Genomic DNA, 19,266 nt, shown 5'->3' with positions numbered 1-19,266 from the left:
CGTAGGCTACCAAAACATTCAAACGGATTAATTCGGTTGCTGAATATGTTCTTCCGGATTTTCTTTGTTAGCCCGTTGTAATTGACTCAAAACGTTTGATACAGTTATGTGAGGTATGCGGTAGTTCTGCATAATTAACATTGGTGATACAGTACAAGCAAACTGGAAGTCACCTTCCGCACTTTTTATCCGGGTAAAATAACAGGTTAATTCTAGTAATCTTCGCTTTAGCTTTTTCAGACTGCCGTAATTTTACTCAATTTTACTGCCATTTTTCAATTCCACGAAAAGACCAGGAAGACTATGGACTCATTTATGGTGCATGGTTCGCATCTGGAGGGCACACTTCGCTGCTCGGCTAGCAGTAACTTCGAAGGAAAGCAAACGGTGGCTGTACCACTACTAATTTACATTTTCACGCAAGTCCGAGTTTTCGTTCTATTCTTGTCATTTTGCGATTAGCCTATATGGAATTGACGACGAGAAAGTAATAAAACAGAAAATTGTTTACAACGTGTGCATGTTTTCTGCTGTTAATGAATGTGTTTGAGAGGATATATGAAAATCAATAAATACAAAAGTAACCATATATAGTCATTGTTGGTAACCCGTTGTATATAAGTGGAATAAACCCCTCCGGGCTGTCCCGGTTATTAGAAAATAATGTAGGCTACTTCGGTGGTAGTATGGGGTTACAGAAGAAATCATATGACAGATGGACCGACGACATAAGTCAGTGGGCTAATTTGCCTAATCTTCGCGGTACTTTAGACCCCGGTGGAAACGCAGACAACCATTGGCTGAAGGAACCTTTTAGTTCCTGGTAAAGTAGTTCCTGGGACTGAAAGTTCCGGGTAATTTTGGTGGAAACGCGGCTTAAGCCTAACTCCTTCTTCTTTCCCATATTTCTTGCAACTTTAGTGCCTATTTTACTTACACTTACACTACAATGGTATTTAAATTAAAGCCTAATTATTTTTAAACAAAACTAATATTTTTCTGTCATTTCTGGTAGAAATTTTTTTTTTTAAGTTTGTACTTTGGTTTGTTATTCAGTAAACGCATATACATTAACTGAATTCTCTTTCTAAAAAAAAAAAAAACCTTTGGCCTGTACTGTACACACACACACACACAAGAAGGATGGGATTGTATTGTACATTAGGTTGCTGATTCAGCAAATTGTACAATAACTGATAGATTTATGGGGCTAAGCTAGAGCCTCTGAATCCCAATCCCTTTGCATTGACTAAAAAGGCTTTACCTGCAGCATTAAGCTTACCACGGTGAGAAACACACTCAGGGAAGGGGACATAGCTGCTGGAAACCGAATTCATTTCCCTGGCTTTATCAAATTTCATATTCAGTGGTCAACTATGTTGTGGGTATAACACATTCTGGGGAAACAACAATACCCTGCTGTGTTTCTTTTTGGCTTAATTTTGTTTTTGATATTGTTTTTGCTGGCATGTCTGACTGAAAGTAATCTTCTGGAATCTGTTCTGGTTGAAATAGCGTTTTCACACAAATATGGAGTTGAGATTCAGTCAGAGACTTAGGAAGTGTAACCGCTCTCTGTCCTGATGCTGGTCCAATCCAATGCACAATCCATGCAGAACATACAGACAGAAATGAGTGGAGAAGTAGGCCTGGGTGACCTTGATTTTGGATCAAGATAGCAAGAGGAAACAATGTAAGTGAATCGGAAAGAGGGTTCTTTCTTGGGGCACAGCTGGCAGGAGCTTCAGTTACAAAGACTGCTCAACTGGCTAGTGTTTCAATAGGAAGACTGAAGTGGCATCTGCATTTAGATCAGTAATACATATATTAGGTAACCACCTGGTTTATACAATGTAATCTCTTAATGTGTGTAGCAGCCTCATTTTTTAAGAGGTCATTTTGGACTATTTCTCAACTTCCTGTATGCTTGGCTGTCACACTGGAAATTTATAATTAATAATATCAGTCTCTGCTCAAGAGGCCAAGCCACACAATATCACTGACTATTTAATATTCATCAACTCTGATATAAAACCTCATATCTCTGAGGACATTGGAAAAATATTACAAACCACAGCAAGTTTTGACAATACTTGCATCGCCCATAGATGACAAATGGCAGGTTATCAAAGGCTCTCACTGGGTCTAAGAATAGATTTTTGTTTTTCAGTGATCTAACTACCTCATTGTGGCTGATAGTTTCATGTTGCTATCTCCCTCAGTGTCTCTCTGTCCTATTCTGCATGCCTTGTCCTCATTGGAAATTTATTTCAGCTAATTGTAACCAGTGTGATACAAATATTTCTAATTTATACACACATTTTGCCTATGCATTAAGACTTCACATTCAAACTTGCAATTACTAGAATTGAGTGGGGGTGGTGGTTATAACCCCCATATTACCCTGTAAGTTATGATTATAAGTTATAATTTAAAGAAACAAAACCTGGCCCTTTGCACATCTCATGAAGGTTATGATTTTCAGAATTGAGCCAAACACGAAAACCATTCTCCACTCTCCCCTACCTACTGTACCCATGTGAAGCCTCTAGGTGTTATGCTGTAGCTTGAAATGTATAAGTATATGTAAAAACCTAACTAATTGTTGCTTTGCTGTATTTCGTAGGCGTGAAATAAAATAGGTGTCATCAGTTTGATTTCACATTTGTTAAGTGATTCATGTTTGATTTCACATTTACTAACAGTGATTCATGTGCTGCATGTCATAAGCTCTGTATTGAATTACAGTTTCTGGAATGTAAATACATCATTAAGAATCACTTAATTCCAACATCATAAAACTTTTCTCTGTCTAGTTGAGATTCTCACTGAAGGCAGATTATTTCGTTGAAAAATGCACCGATCAGCCACAACATTAAAACCACCTGCCTAATATTGTGTAGGTCCTTCTCGTGCCACCAAAACAGCTCTGACCCGTCAAGAGTTTTTAAAATCACGTGGGAATAATTCACCCTCTAACAATATCTTAGCTTTTTATAGCCCCGTAGCAACTAATAATGTAATAAACTAACAATAGTGTAATAACTCCCAATAATGTAATCCATTTCAGATGTTTTATGTAATAAAAACCAATAATGCAATAAGTAGGAGTAGTAGTAGTGTACTTCATTGATCCTCGGGGGGGAATTTGCATTGTTGCAGCATCAAAGACAACAAAGTAACACAATCAGATACAAATTTTCAGTAGATACAAAATATCAGATGCAAATATACAGTACATACAAATATATACAGAAATCCAAATATACCAGAGGACACCTTCAGAGGTGGAGTCCATGCCTCGACGGGTCAGAGGTATTTTGGCGGCACAAGGGGGACCTACACAATATTAGGTAGCTGGTTTTAATGTTGTGGCTGATCGGTGTATGGGCACATTCTATGGACAAAAACCAGTTGAAATAGTCCAATTAATTCTAGGCCCATATAATCTAGGCAACATACACTATCATTTTGGCTTGATTTTCTTTTTCCATTTTAAGTTTGAATGCCAATCCACAACAATCGATTGAAATCATTGATTGAAAATCTTAATGTCTATGTAGAAGTGGTGGTTGAGGACTGCCAGTTTGGAATTTACATTTTCGGAGGCAGCTCCAGCTTGAAGCTAAGGTCAGCATGGAACAACTGATCTACGAGTGACTCAGCATCATCCAATCAGGGCAAGCATCCTCAAGCCCTGTTGGGCAAGGTATTTAAGATGGCCCCAGGAAAAAGTTTGCAGCTGGTTTTGGAGCCTTGGAGAAGAAGCGGTTTCCTCTATTTCTTTGGTGGTGGTTCCTTGCTTATGTGTTTTTGCTTGTTTCCTTTGGTTCCTTTTGCACTGAAACTGGAAGAGAATAATACCCTGGCAATGTCTGTCTTAACAGTCTCTACTGGTAACTTCAAATGACTGTCTGGTTTAATATTTTATGTTTATAAATTATAATTTTGAAAATTTGTCATTTTCAATAATAATTACTCAATGAAATGACCAAAAATATATTTTATATGTAGGTTAAGCGAGGGGTTTTTAGCATGTGATACCACTTGTGTTCAGTATTCAGAGTGCTAAACATTTTAACAAGGGAATTGACTGTTGAAACCGCTGGAATCAGAAAATAAACATGTTACTTAATCCTCACTTCCCTGACAATGCATGGAACTGTCCCAGTTTCAAGTACTCCTGGCCAAAGTCAGCACTAACGCTGTCAGGAAATGATTCAGAAAAGTGGCCACCTTAACACACCATAAAAATGCACTCTAACAAAGCATTTGTTAGCTTGAATAAATAACATGAGAATATCTGGAGAGGAGCAATAACAAAAATGAAAATATTAAAAAAATTAATCCAGCAGCTGATTATACTGTTAAAATTACTCGATAAGCGAATATTTGCCATAGTCCTCTGCAGTTCTCTGTGACCTAAAAGTGGACACATACAGTAACTAAGAGGTAATACATACTCCACCAGAAAGGATAAGTTCTACGTTGAAGGCTGGGGTGAGGTGGTGCATAGAAAGTAATGCAATTTTGTTGTTTTTAGGCCCACTTAAGCCACCGTTTCCTTCCTGTTCATTGTCATGTATTGGGGCACCTTTTGGATGACTGTGGGCATGAAACTTTCCTACTGTGTGTTAAATTGTTCATATTTTTAGTTTATTTTACTGGCCTGATAAAAATAACAATACAAAGCAGAGCAACATGTTCTCTGTATCATTTGTTCTCCAAATTACTTTTTTTTTCTGGCATAACCCTACCAAAGTGTAGTGAGGTTTGGTCAGTTTTATTCAGAACAAATTAAGTTCAAAACCAAATTAGAATTCTGTCTGTAGAACCTAAATTTGTGAAACAACAATGGTTTGGAAAAAAATGATATATAGCGTAGTGCGTAAGTATTTGAACAGTGGCACATTTTTTGTTGTTTGGGCTCTGCACTTCAGCACATTGATTGATGTCAGTGCTAAATAAAATGCATTATATTTTAATGCATAATACTTAACAGTAAGAAGGGGAAGGCTAATCCAAGTTTGGTTATGTGACGTCACCTTATCTTGCTGGTCCAAGGTCATGGCAGGTGTGTGGACTCCTGGGAGACTTCTTCATTGAAGTCTGGGTCATGACAGTGTTCCAGTCTAGGAGACTGGCTGTGCATAGTTGGGCCCATGCCACAAGGGAAATATTTGAGGAAAAGTCTGGAGATACTAGCTGTCAAAGGAAAATAAAACAGTTTTGTTTATTTCATGGACGGTGGCAGGCCAACTCTGTCTCGATGATCAGGTGATGCACAGCAAAGTCTCTTGAGGTCCTCAGGGTTGCGCCTGGTAAGGTTAGACAATGTCTTCACTATTACCAAGTTTGGTTCATTTTTTCGGTGATGGAACATCATGTGCGCTCCATTGGTCCACGTTGGTAGATGGTTTTGGGGCACCTGCACATTTGATTGACCTATTGTATTTGAGTTGTCAGTGAAACACATATGGATCAACCTCTCATAGGGGATATTCCTTCCAAACCTGGCACTCAATCGATCAAGCAGACTACTGAGTTAATTGCAGCATCGTTGGAAGAAGGGGACAGACACTTGCCTTATTACAACTTCGTTGACCAGCGGTGTTAATTCCTGGTTTGACCGGGAGCCCACCAGAATGTGAATTAGCAGAGGGCTCAATCCAATGATCAGAAAGCCAAGGCCATCAATGTCCCTGTGTGACATTACAAAAGCAACTCTTACTCTTATTTACATTGTAGCCATTACTATTAAAATGCTGAAAGAAAAACAGCTGTGTTAAATGAAGATTGTTTAACTAATATCTGAGGAGATTGTCAAGGATATAGTTAAATAGTCAGGTCTAAAAATGAGTCAGGTCTCTGAGAGATAGAACAGAAATATAATGTAAACATTGCAAAATCACTTTCCTAGAAAACAGCAGGAGCAAAGCATTACTTTTGAGATCAGGGCTGTAGCAGTGCATCTAATTTTAGACACAGTAATGGTTACACTTCATTGTCTTCTGTTCTAGTTTCTTTAAAGGGAAGAACATACTCAAGAAATGTACAATAAAAGACTTAAAGAAATATCCACATATGTCATTTAGTCTCAAAGTAATTAAATTTCCTCTTTTAACATGATATACTGAACCTACTGCACACAATGTGCATTATAGTGGTATAATGAGTGAGATTATCTAATTTATTTTTATTTATTATTTTTACATATTGAATATGTTTAGTAGTTTTCAGTAGGTTGTGGAAGTGCACTACAACATAGTTGATCTTATTTATTTTTATTTATTATTTTATGTTATTTATTTAAATGTATATTTATTTATATATTATTTATCTTTTTTTAACTTTTCATACATTCATAATCAGTTGATCTCGTAACAGTCAACCCACTAATATTTATATTTCAAATGATGTTTCTCCAAAGGTTGTTTTTTTGCACAGGTTGTTTGTGACTGCACATGTTCATGTGACTGTGGAAAGCTCATTATATATTATGTGTAGCCTCCCCGTGCATTTTCTCTGTTGCCAGATACTGCTTTTTGTCAGCTTTTGAGAGTAAATGGGCACTGAACAGGAAGGTGGGTGAGTGTCTCAAAACTTGGTCAGCAGGAAAGTTTAATTTCAACCGATGCTATATGTAATTTTCAAAATCTAGTTTGTAGCTTTATGTGTTATTTACTGCTTAAAGGAATGTTCTTTTGTTTATTGCAATGGTAGTGGAAAGGACTGTCACATAAAATACACAGACCTCCCCCCCAAAGACTTCAGAAGGAAAATTGTAAGCAAGAACATTTTATAGCACAATCAGTGAAAAACGTATCAGTTAAATAAATTCACACTTACCACTGACTAAGAGTATTGATCTCCTCTGTATCCATCCAAACCAAATACTTGTGAAATACTGGCATTTGCTGCATTCTGAAATCTGCTGCATTCTGAAATCTGCATTCCCCACAAAGGTTTCTGCCAAGCCTACAAGAGTACTCTCCTTTATCAATTTGCTTCATCAATTTCTTCATTTGTCCAGCTTATGTAGTGATTACTCACCTGCCATTCATGAGTTTTTCTCGATCCTCCATCATTTATTATAGGAGACACAAAACTAAAAGTAGTATTGTCGGGGAAAATGTTTTTCTTGCAAGTTAACTGCTGACCTCTGGCTAGTCCAGGTAGGCCTATATGAAATAGTTTCTACATCCAGCCAGTAAACAGGCAAATACACATCTTGTATTAATATCAGAAATGTCAGAGATTGTAAAACCTACATTGATGCAACCACATGAAGGAAACATACCTCCGGGATTACTGGAGTATATGACCTACAGTACTTACAGTACATCTTGCTACACCAGGTTGTCTTATGTTAACAAAGTAGGAAGAATCCAAGCCAAGGCATGTCCATAGGCTCAGAGAGTACTGAGCCCTGATTGGAGCCTTGGGGGAGCCAATCACATTCTAGAATTTGACATTTAGGCTGCCAGTGAACACCTCTCCTCTGATTGTCAAGTTCTTCTCTTCAGTCTCCTCTCTGTGAGGCATGTGGGTTGAAAAGCAGACCACTGGAGTGCATGGGCTCTAGCTGCAATGTTCCTTCAAGATGCTAACGTTCCAACAATCTAACAATCCAAAATGGGGAATAAAAGGAATAAAATTCAGCATGGCAACAACAGCCCGATATATGCCACAAAGCTGTAAAAGCAAATCTCTTCAAAGTTTAAATGAGGAGACATCCATTCAAACTCTCATTTCAACTATTGCCATCAGATCATTTATTCAGTGTGTTCTGCCTCAAAAACTCTTTCAAAAGTTTTTTTTCATTCCTTCTTCAGTATCCATTCTGACCAGTAAAAAGAATACAGGTCTCTATTGCCTATAATCATATTTCATATTATTTTATCAATCATCGAGTCATACTGCAATGCTTCATGTTTACTCTAAAGTGCAAACAAAGTTGGGACTGGGCTGTGATTACTATTCAAATTCCAAGCATGAGTGAGCAAGCCTACTGCAGCTAGAAAGAAATTTCCTGCCGAGGTTACAGTGACATATTTCTCCATGGAGCAATAGGCCTTTCACAAAAACAAAAATTAAATCAGCTATTCTTAAGGTAAGAAACAGCATGCAGTTTCGATTTACATGTGCATTTTTATTTAAAGGTTTCTGAAAGCATACACTGCGGCACAGGTATATTGGCACACCCAAAAGACTCAAATTCACAAACCAAACCATTCCAGCTCTACTTCAGTTATTTGGCAAGGGATTGCTACAGGGTGAAATAGCTGCTTGCCATTCTGGTTTGGCCCCTATAGAAGTCACAGCTGTGATGCCTAAATTTAATTTCTTCTAAAATAAATACCAGCAATGAAAACTGAATACCTTAATAGAAATTTGAGTGATTCTGGAAGAGCATAAAACAATGGCTGTGGGAAAACCCTATTTTGCCATAGTCTGAGCCAAAACCTACAGTACACAGCACCACAGCTCAGAGGAAGTGTTGGGTAATTGGACAGAAAGATTTTCCTCCTGCGTTTAACAAGAAAGAAATTTGAATTCAAAACCCTTTCCTCTGAAAGACAAAGTATTTCTCTTACTTGTTGATTTTCCTATGTGAATGCAGCATTTGGGTCAAATATTTTGCTTGGTGATTTTCTTTTTCCGTTTTCCCTCCAGTCAGAGTTTGGCCAAATCAGCACACTTATTTTCCATGCCTTGCTTTTTTGGCCAATGACAGTCAGCACACTGTGCTGTTTTTTTTGTCATATTTCTCCAGATGCAGCACATTCTACAGCATCAGAGAAGTTGAAATCTATTTTTGGAACTTATTGTGCTATTCAGACAAAAATTGACCTCAGAGTAAACCGTACCACTTTTTATCATTATGTGCTTTGAGTCTCTGTATAGCACTTACATGTGCTGGTGTTTTAACTGACAAGCATTTAAGACCATTGTGCATATATGAACAAACAGCCGAGTCTATGGTCTTGAGCAAAATGAACTCTCCTGTGAGGCCATCCAATAAGGACTGCAATGAGGTTAGGTCACAGTGAGATGGGAACCACAGCTTATCACCTTACAAGATATTTACCCTTGCTGTGGCATGAGGCAACATTTGACACCATAGGGATTTCAGAAACTGTGAGATTAGCTTTTGAAGTTATTGGCCGAGTCAATCGAAAACATGAGGTCACATTTGTAGATTAAAAGTTAGGTGAAGAACAACTAACACTAAACACTATACATTGCCATTGGACATCCAGTTTATTAAGAACATATATGGAATTGAAACAAGATATTGTGAAGCTAAGTAAAGTATCTGAATGCTAAATAACAAACAATCCATTTTGTCCACATTTCTAACATTCCATAGTTTAAATTCACTCCTAAAAAGCAAACCGCTATAATAATCGATTGTAATACTCGTTCAACTGCTCTGCTTGTCTGTTGCATTCATCTGCATTGACAAATGTGCATACATCTGTGTAGTTTATTTAACTATAATGTTTGTAAATAAAATCTATTTACATATTCTAACACCAATTAAATATGCTCAGGTAGATGCTCATATCACCCACTAGACATTTTGAGTAATATGAGTAGCTAATATAATCAATATTTCCATAGTTTCTTCTTAATTCTCCAGGTCATAAATTAGCTTGTGAATTGATTAGCATGGCCAAATCAGATTATTTGGTGGTATTTACAAACCACATTTTTTTAATTTCAAGATTTGTGCAAGCTGTTTTATTAATCTCTGTAATAACATGCATATCATCAGCACAAGTGCAAATTAGGTGTATGGATCCTTGTTTTGCTTTACTTGGTCAGTCCACTTCTATTCCAGAAAACTACCGTTGTCAAAAAAAAGCCTAGTTCCACAATTACAGTCACTGAGGAGACTTGAGGGTTCCACCGGCTGAGAGTGTATCATAAAAGCACACCATGCTCCTGCTTAATCTGAAATGCTGTTATCCTGAGACCTAATACTTGCAATGTTTTTTCACCATGTAATTAGCACATGCACAACGTAATTATCAGCGACAGACATGTCTTTTAAAAATGCTCTACTCTTTAGCAGCCGCATATCATAATGGAAAGATTTGTTGTGGTGTTGCAATTGTGGAAAAATTATTAATTTATTTGTTTTTCTTTCAAAACAGGCCGTTTCATGATTTTGCAGAAAGGACACTGAAAAGAATGTTTTCCCCCCATTGAACACATAACCAATTGTGCAAGAAAGAAAAATGTTTTCAAGGAAATTGAAGACTGATGCATGTGTTACAGCAAGGGCATGGGCTCAATAGAGACATTTGTGGTATTTTATATAACAAATATTATTATTCAGTCCAATGTTCCATAAATCTTAACTGGAACAAATTATTCCCATGAAAATAACATGGAAATCCATGACATAAAAATTCCAGTTTAATATTAACAAAGGTCAGAAGTGGAGGTTATATCCTATACCTTTTCCCTTCCATTCGCTTTCCTTTCCTTGGTTAGATGTTACCAAAGCCAATTCTGTAATACAAAATGCTGCTGCTTAAGCCTGACACATGACAGGCTTTCACGGAGAAGGACAGCTTCTGTGGACGGCTGCAAACAAACATCCTGAAAGCACAATGCAATAAAATAAATCTATAAAAACATAAATATGTACTTTACAGAGAATAAAACCAAAAAGAAAATTCACAAAAGGGCACATATATAATGCTTTATAGTGTATGTTTGCATAGTTTCAGAACATTCAACTAAATTTAAATTAAGGGAGTGACAGCTTATGTTATTGTTGTAATGTTTGTGAGCTACCCTGCACTGTAGAGAGAGTAGATTAGGCAATCATTAAGCCAATTTATAAAGCCAACAATGACACTATGGCTTCCGCTTTATTCTGGTATGGCCCAACCCAGGATCTCCAACATAGTTCCCGTAGGTTTATTAACCAATTTATCAATTAACCAAAATACTAACAAATAGCATGAGCAATGCCAGGGTGAGGTTTTCCAAGCCGCCTCTGTTGACACACGCCCACACATATACACATCCACACCCATGCGCACGCGCGTGCACACACACACACACACACACACACACACAGGCCCTGTTCACACCTGTACTTTGTATCTGGATATATCCAGATTGTGTCCAGATTCAGTCGAGACGGATGCCAGTTCACACCTGGCATTAGAATGCGTCTTCTTGTGATCGGATTTCACTTCCCCGCTCAATATGCAAATAAACACGTACATCATTTCCGTTTGCAAAGATCAAATGCGTTGTTGTTTTTAACCGGCAGGAGGTTTTTATGTGTTTTTAACCAGTATATTTTTATACAGTCTATGGCACCAATGCAGTACCTGTACCTAGTCTGCCGGAAATTAAAAGAAGAAGTTTGCAAAGACCTTAGTGAGTGGGCAAAATCAAAACAAAAACAGACTGGGTCTATTCCTTGGCGTGTTCCAGGCAAACCAAATCGCCAAAGATGTTTGAGCCACTCGTAATATGTCTCTAAGCGCTTTTCGAAATTTTCAAACGTTGTGGACAAAGCCAGCTTACACGATTTGAGAACCAACCAAAATTATAGTTCTATCCGCTTCTCTTTTGCTCCAGAAAACAATGTCAGATAGGTCTATCAGCAAACATATGGCTTAGCTATGCCCAGAAGTCCTCAATAATAATAGTATTTCCCAAGAAATTACAAAAAATTGTTGACAACATTTCTTTAGGTGCAGCGTCTTTTACTGCTAGTACCACAGAGTGAATGCGTAAGTGAATGCGATAAGAACATTTTCGGTTACGCTGACCTATAAAACGCTATTCCAAAAGCAAAATTAGACATGTTATACATCGTTAGAAAGCTAACAGAGGTGGACAATCCAGGTTCAGAAAGTAAAAGTTCATCCCAGGATTTTGTTCCAGTCACCTGGATTTGCTAATGAGCACCATTCTTCAGCCAGGAGGTAGAGCTAAATCAGCTGGCTGAGTTCAGGGGTGGATGAAATGCATGGCAGGACTTTTACTTTCTGAGCCCTGGAATCTCCACCTCTGAAAGCTAATACTCTCGCCTACTGAACAAATGAATTGTCAATCAAGCCAGACTGTACTAAAAAGGGCGACAACGCCATAAATAACAGGTGTGGTATTACGCACAGCTATTTTGGAAGGTACCCAGGCATCACAAATGCCTGTATATTTCACAAATGGATTGTCCAAGACAATATATGACCGCTCAGTCTCAAAAGGGACATCTCTATGCGTAAAACCAATGGTAAGGTTGTATATTTATTCAATATTTAGTCCCAGATATTGACTGTAGAATGACATGGTATCATTTTTTAAAAACTTTGTCTCGTTTATTTCATTATTCAGTGTGGCTTCTTGTTGTTTTGCACTTTAATATGACGCTATTGGCGCGTGAATGAGTACATACTTCCGCTTAGGCAGAGGACGTCAGTTGACTAGGCGGTCCTTAAATGTGGCCCAGGATGCATTCGTGCTCACACTGCTAAAAGAATGTGGCCATATGCATCCCAGACCACCTACGAATGTGGCCTGAGTGATCGGATCTCAATGTGTCTTGGGTGCGTTCACACCTGTAGTTAGCACTGTCCACTTGTGATCGGATCAACCAAGACACATTTTAACGCCAGGTGTGAACAGGGCCACACACACACACACACACACACACACATTAACACCTCTAATGGCTACCCCCTTCCCCCTGCTATCTGTGTCTGATTTCTAGGCCATGCTAGCCTAGCTCTTTGAAGTTTACAAGGGGCCAGAACAGGCCAAATTGTGAATTAGAGGGCCGACAGCATGAACCACTGAGCAGCCCAGAACTGTGATTATCTTTTTCAATATTATGTTTAAATATTGTCTGATCAGCTGAGCCAAGAGCTGGACAGGAGTTGCTCAGTCAATGCTAAGTACATATCCATACTTTTAATAAATAGCTATAGATTTGAACATCATTTTTTCCTTTAACAGTAATATTCTATATATTGTATTAAATACATTTTAATACAGCAGTAATGGATGATAGGGTACATAGACCTGTCTTTTCATGCAGAAACAAGCTTTAAATGCCATCACTTTAATAAAAAAAGAGTGGCAGAACACTAATAATGTCAACGGGAGCCAACAGTGGAAAACATGAGGAATATCTCTGTAATGATGTAATCTTGTCTTTGACATCCCCAAAACACACATTATACAGATAATGTATATCCTAATACCACCCAAATTCTTCTTGACTCCATTTGAGATAATAGAACAGATATTCCTGATTATTCACGACAAATAAAGGCCATTGCTTTTAATTTAATTGTGGTGGACATAATCATGATACAAGTTATTGTATGGTAAAAAATATGGTAACCCTGACTTGCCATTAAAATGGCATAATGACTCTCATAAGGTGTCATGTATATTGATAATCATCATCCCGTAACTTCAAGATGTCAGCCACAGGAGGAAGTAACATTGTGACTAAGCTATTTCTGGATAGGATGCTGAATGATATTACAAGGTAATGCATTCCATAGTTGTGGAGAATAAGTGGTTTATCACACTCATATGTTTCACATGCTTGTTAAACATTTTGTTTAACATTAAAAATGATATTCTACCTTTGCAGACCCTTTAAATATAACTAAGACTGTATGTACATACAGACTGTCAAGGGATATAAAAATATTACCATGTGATTGACAAAACAATCAGTTTGAGACCATTGGCAATGCTTTGTTTTCCCCATCTGCAGATGGCTTAATTTATTTATTGGCCCTCCATTTACACAGGGCGATATAAAACATTTTTGATGAGTAGAACATGGATATACAATACTGGTGACCACACATCTGTGATTCACTGTGTTTATGTCTTGCTCATCAGCACAAATTGCACGTAACTGTCAGCCACCTGCCAGCAGTTAGATGAAAATGAAAACAGCAACCCATGGGAATAAGTAATACAGAGCATGCCCAGACAAGGAAAGCACCTGCAAAAGCCTGTCTACTGGGTTTGTTCTGAAAACAGAACATGATGTGTTTTGCTTTAGAGGATGAAAGCACATCTAAAAATCAATTGCAAAAAAACATTTGGGCCCAACAAGAGAACCGTTTTCCACTAGAATTGGACTCAGCCTTGAACTTACCTGCTTTTAACATATTGCATGTACTACCTTTATAGCATATGGAACTGGAACCATCATTGCAGTGGAAATACCTCTACACATGAGTGATGAATACTCTGTAGATTTTCAAAATGAAAAGACCAATATTCTGGCAGTGTTGCAGTGTTATTGCTATCTGTTATACGGTTACTGTAATACACAAACTACGTTGTTTGGAATAGTGAAGCGCCTTGAACATCATCGGATGGTTCAGAGCTTCTACAACAATAGCACATTTCATAAACAGAATAATGAATAATAAAGTGCTGGGAAAGAGCACTGTAAGAGTACATTTTCATTAAAATACAGAAGACAAAAGGACAAATTTAACACCAGAAAGGTCACACTGATCATGAAATGAAGCCACCTTTGTCTCCAGGTCTCCAGATTTTTGATGGGAACAATGAGTAATATGCCTCAGTCTTGACACAAAAGTTACAACACATCCCTCTGATTCCGATTAACTTTGATAATGTGAAGATTTAATAATGTGACATTTTCTGTACAATAGCACCTGGAGTTTAATATTTCAAATAAAACTGAGACTCGCAGCTGTGTACAGATTTATGGGACCATTGTGCAGTAGGAATAAAATTCAGAAAAGAAATTCATAAACTCAGGGATAAAATTCAGAAACTCTGCAACACAGAGTGTGGCAACACACTAAGAATTTTTTTTCCAAATGCTGGTTGCATCCGACAAAACTTCATCTATGTTTAATTCATTTTAGAATAAGAATATTTCACATTAAAAATTTAAATAATTTTACTTTTAACAATAGTGTGTTACATAATTGCTGCTACATAAACGTATTATTATTGTTATCATCAGCATTATTATTTTATTACTACTTTAATTATTATTGGACTGACAAGTTAAAATGCATATTGCATGACTGGTGAAACCAAGAAATCTCTTACGGTTTTTCTAGCTTCCTAATATGCCAATAATGTTATCGGGGAAAGTTCAATTTGTATAGCCTCCCTCATGTAAATGGAATGCACCATACTGTAAATGTGTGAATTCTTTGTAAAATATAAAGATATTTCACAGCACTACAGTATTTTTTCAATATATTTCTAAGTATTGCAATATCTTAATATATTTTATTTCTATCTATTTAATTTCCATAAGAGTTAGCTAATTACCTCTGCCTGGCAAGCTAGTAATGTGTACTTCCTTGGAAATCTCATTCTATCATTCTAATATATATATAACTGTATAACTGCAGGCCCAGTCTAGTGCAATGTCATCATGTATAATAAAATAGTGAGAGAATATCTTGCTGATCAAATTTCTCCCTCCCAGGACGATATCGATTATAGGCTACTGTGGAAAGATCATGATTTGATTTTGGACCTGGCCTATATAGAAATTGGTATTTGGATCAATTCCGCATTTTGGAATTGATTCTAATCAAATCTTGTGAACTGGAATTTGAATTTAACCCAGCAGGATTCAGGATACATGCATAGGCTATTTGAACGGGAATTACAGGAAGGAGAATTGAACTCATGGCGCTCTATCTTACACCGGCGCAAAGCGGCGCCAAGCTCAACGCAAGTTTCTTTGCTAGTTTCAGACGGACGCAGTTGTCTTTTTACCGTCCAGCGCCCACGTTGTTTAAATAGCAAATGTACTTGCGCCCATCTCAGCGCCCATGGCCTTAAATGCATTCCATTACTTAAAATGAGGTGTGGTCAGGCACATTGTTGGCGCATTGCTATCTTGAGGCAGCGGAAAGCAATTGCGAGATTGACCAACTAAAACCTGGCCTTAAGTCAATAGCTCAGTATTTGGTAAATGGTAAATGGACTGCATTTATATAGCGCTTTTATCCAAAGCGCTTTACAATTGATGCCTCTCATTCGCCAGAGCATTCGCCAACTGTTATTATAAGGGCGCATTATTAAGATAGCAATAGCGCCTACATAGGCGGTTGCACATAGGCGTGCGCTTGGATCGTTAAAATATAGCCCAAAGACTTTCAATGAAATTGCATTCATTTATAGAACATGAAAGTATCATTCATTTTTACAAAATGTCTCGGTCAGCTTCCAAAAACATATACCACGTATCACTGCAAATACCATTTAAAAAAACGTTTATTGTGAAAAAGGAACGTTTATTCCGACGAATCTCTTTTGCTGTCGCATATTTAGTCACGGGTTTTCTGCTAGTTCGCTTACGTGCTGCGACAGAGAAGGGAAGCCGTGTGTGGTATTCAGAGGGAAACATTAAGAGCCTACATCGACTTCCGGAATATTGAAAAACAACTTTTTATGACTGATGTAAAGATAAAACTTCGGTGCTTTGTTACTTTGTTTCGCCGTTTTTATGGTGATCATTTCAAATCAGTTACGTGTTATATTTATAGACACTGGCTTGCCTGTTTTGCACATACAAAATAAATGTACACACGTGCTTATTTATTGTGTATATTTTATTTACCAAAGTTACCTACGGACGGATGTTTATGGTAGCTCATGTTATTGTTCTTACCTCAATTCGTGAAAATAGCTGAAAAGTTTTCATCCAATTCAGCGATTCTGAAACAGAACTGCGGTACCACAGAATATTATGTGGGGCGTGCGCAGGATGGACGGTACTTTATGCAAAAGTGGCAGGCACGCGCATGTCAATGGAATTACAAAAAAACTGATGTTTTTTATTTGAAGATGGTTTCTCTTGTGATTGTGCCTTGTAGAAAGTTGATCGCTCGCAGTGTGATGCATTTTCCGAAAAGGGGAAAATATTATATTTATATTTACAAAACATTTATGGTTTAAAATTACATTAGCTGTATTCTGATTGGGGGTGTGAAACTGGTGGGTGGGATCCATACGTATATGGGCAGGTATGTCTAGATGGGTAAAACAGTTTGCGTTTGGGGAGCTGAGTAGCTGGTACCCAAAAAGCTTACAGACTGTATGGCTTTATGACAATATTTGAAGACAGAACTTGATTAATACATGTACAGCATCAATTACCTTTAAGACAAAGGTGTTGCTTCCAAATGAATGGAAATTGTCTCATTCCAGCTGCTATCATACAATAATAAACTGAGAGCAAATGAACTAAAGATATGGATGAACTTAGATGTTATATCTCCTATAGGAGTTTTTCTTTGTATGCCAATATAATCATGCACATTTTAGGCATAGGTATATTTTAGTTGTAGATACATTTTACCTAGGAGCAAAATATATATTCTATATACAGCTCAATCATTCATCTTTTCATCAGCCTCCTTACCTCAGACAAGCTGTACTGGATGGAGAGGTTGTAATATGATCCTCATGCATTTTGCATAATCCCATTTGAGAAATACTTGAGTATGTAGACTTGGTGTTTTGCCATTGCATTCTGACAACCAAGTGTAGACCACAGATCTGGGTTACACGTCCTTTAAAAAGATCAAATTGGACCTACCATCATTATTCAGAGGATTACATCTAAACAAAATCTAAAACAGTGGCAATGTAAAATAGAATGAAGGGCCATGTGTTCTAAAATGCCAATTTACAGTGCACAGGTAGAACATTTAGCAAATTAAGAGTTTGGGGTCATTTAAGAAGGTTTTTTACATTCCTATGGAGTCAAAAAACAATATTGAATGGATACTACAAGTAAACTTTATATTTTACCTCAGGATACCTTCACCATTGTGTCGGCAGTAAAAAATTTAAAGTGATATTCAGATAGGACACAGTAGCAGTTTTTTTTTTCTGTTTTATGAGCCTCAGAGGATGAACGAGACCTTCTGCATACAAATGCTCCTACAAAAACAGGATGACTGAGATCCTGGTATCCAAGGTGACAGTGAGGAGGATGACTACATTCCAAGTCTCTCTCCTGCCCCATCTTCCTATATTAAGTTGCTACTTCAGGTGAGTAACTGAGTAGTCACTGCCATGGCAGGAAAAACAAGGAGTGGGTTTTAAAACATTAGCACTATAACGAAAATGATGAAGAGCACACGCATGGTTTAAAACAACAGGTCCAAGCAAAATAGTTTTAGATTTGCACAATTAAAAGGCAGTGTTAATTCAATGTATAATATGATGTAAACATAATAGAATATAGAACATAGACTATGATTAATCCTATTTATTGATTTGTGAGCACACATTTGCATTTTGGGGCAGGAAATGGTTAAAAAGTGTAAATTGTTCTACCATCTTCAGAGGTACATAATACCTTAAAACTTAGCAAATGTTTGGAAGGGCTCTTGCCATGAAGGCAGCCATGTCAGTTAAATAAGGGAAAGATTTGGAATGCAGACAATAAATACAAGGTGACAAAATGACCTTTGACCTTTCTGTAAATAACAGCAGACATAGATTTCTTCTTGCCTCATTTAAAATGAAAGGAAATCAATAATAGGTTACATTCTGACAGCTCTTCTTCTATATGTGGAACAGCCATGAAACTCATGTTTTTTTTAAAGGTGCCCTGCATTGGCAAGTTTCAACACCTTGACAAACATATATTTATTCTCAATGGGAGCCCCAGCTAAAATTATGATTAGAAAATAATGACATTTTGACAATATTGTAATGAATATGCATATGACCATATGTTACATTCAATCACAAACGATTAATGAAAATATTTTCAAATTAAACATAAAAAGGAACCATAAATACAATCATAAATACAGACAGTACCCATTCCATGTTCAACTTTTAATTATGCAGTCAACCGAAAGCAAGTAGTGCTGGTCACAATTAGCAAGAGTCTACCCAATAAATAGTTCGTTTCAAAGCTTAATGTATCCCAGTAATCCTCCCCACGAGAAAATGAGAGAATGAACAAGGCAGGTCAAATGAATAATGAAGACACTGCACATAAGAGAAAACCATTCAGTGAGACGGAGCGATATATCTTAGTCCAGGAGGTATCACCATAAATGCTTAGACACATCACCTCATCTGGGGAAAGGAAAATAAGTGTGGAACTCAATAACACAAAAATATGATATGATTATTAACAGACAGATGTTACCATGAAACAATAGCATGAGCCAAGGGGCAGATGGAAAATAAAAAATAAAAAACAACTTTTTGGGGGGATTTGTACCTATG

At 37.2% G+C, this 19,266-nt stretch overlaps 1 long non-coding RNA gene across 1 annotated transcript; it reads right to left on the bottom strand.

Annotated features, from left to right (window-relative positions):
• Positions 1-3,357: 3,357 nt before the first annotated feature.
• LOC118212500 lies at positions 3,358-16,756 on the bottom strand. Its single transcript, XR_004762244.1, has 3 exons — positions 16,682-16,756; positions 5,046-5,702; positions 3,358-3,847 (listed from the first exon to the last, which is right to left on the bottom strand). It is a non-coding gene; the product is annotated as an uncharacterized LOC118212500 (long non-coding RNA).
• Positions 16,757-19,266: the final 2,510 nt, after the last annotated feature.

Source organism: Anguilla anguilla, chromosome 14 (genome assembly GCF_013347855.1).
Source record: "Anguilla anguilla isolate fAngAng1 chromosome 14, fAngAng1.pri, whole genome shotgun sequence".
Lineage (NCBI taxonomy): Eukaryota > Metazoa > Chordata > Actinopteri > Anguilliformes > Anguillidae > Anguilla > Anguilla anguilla.
The sequence above is the reverse complement of the archived record's forward strand: the minus strand, read 5'-3'. Positions and strand labels throughout refer to the sequence as shown.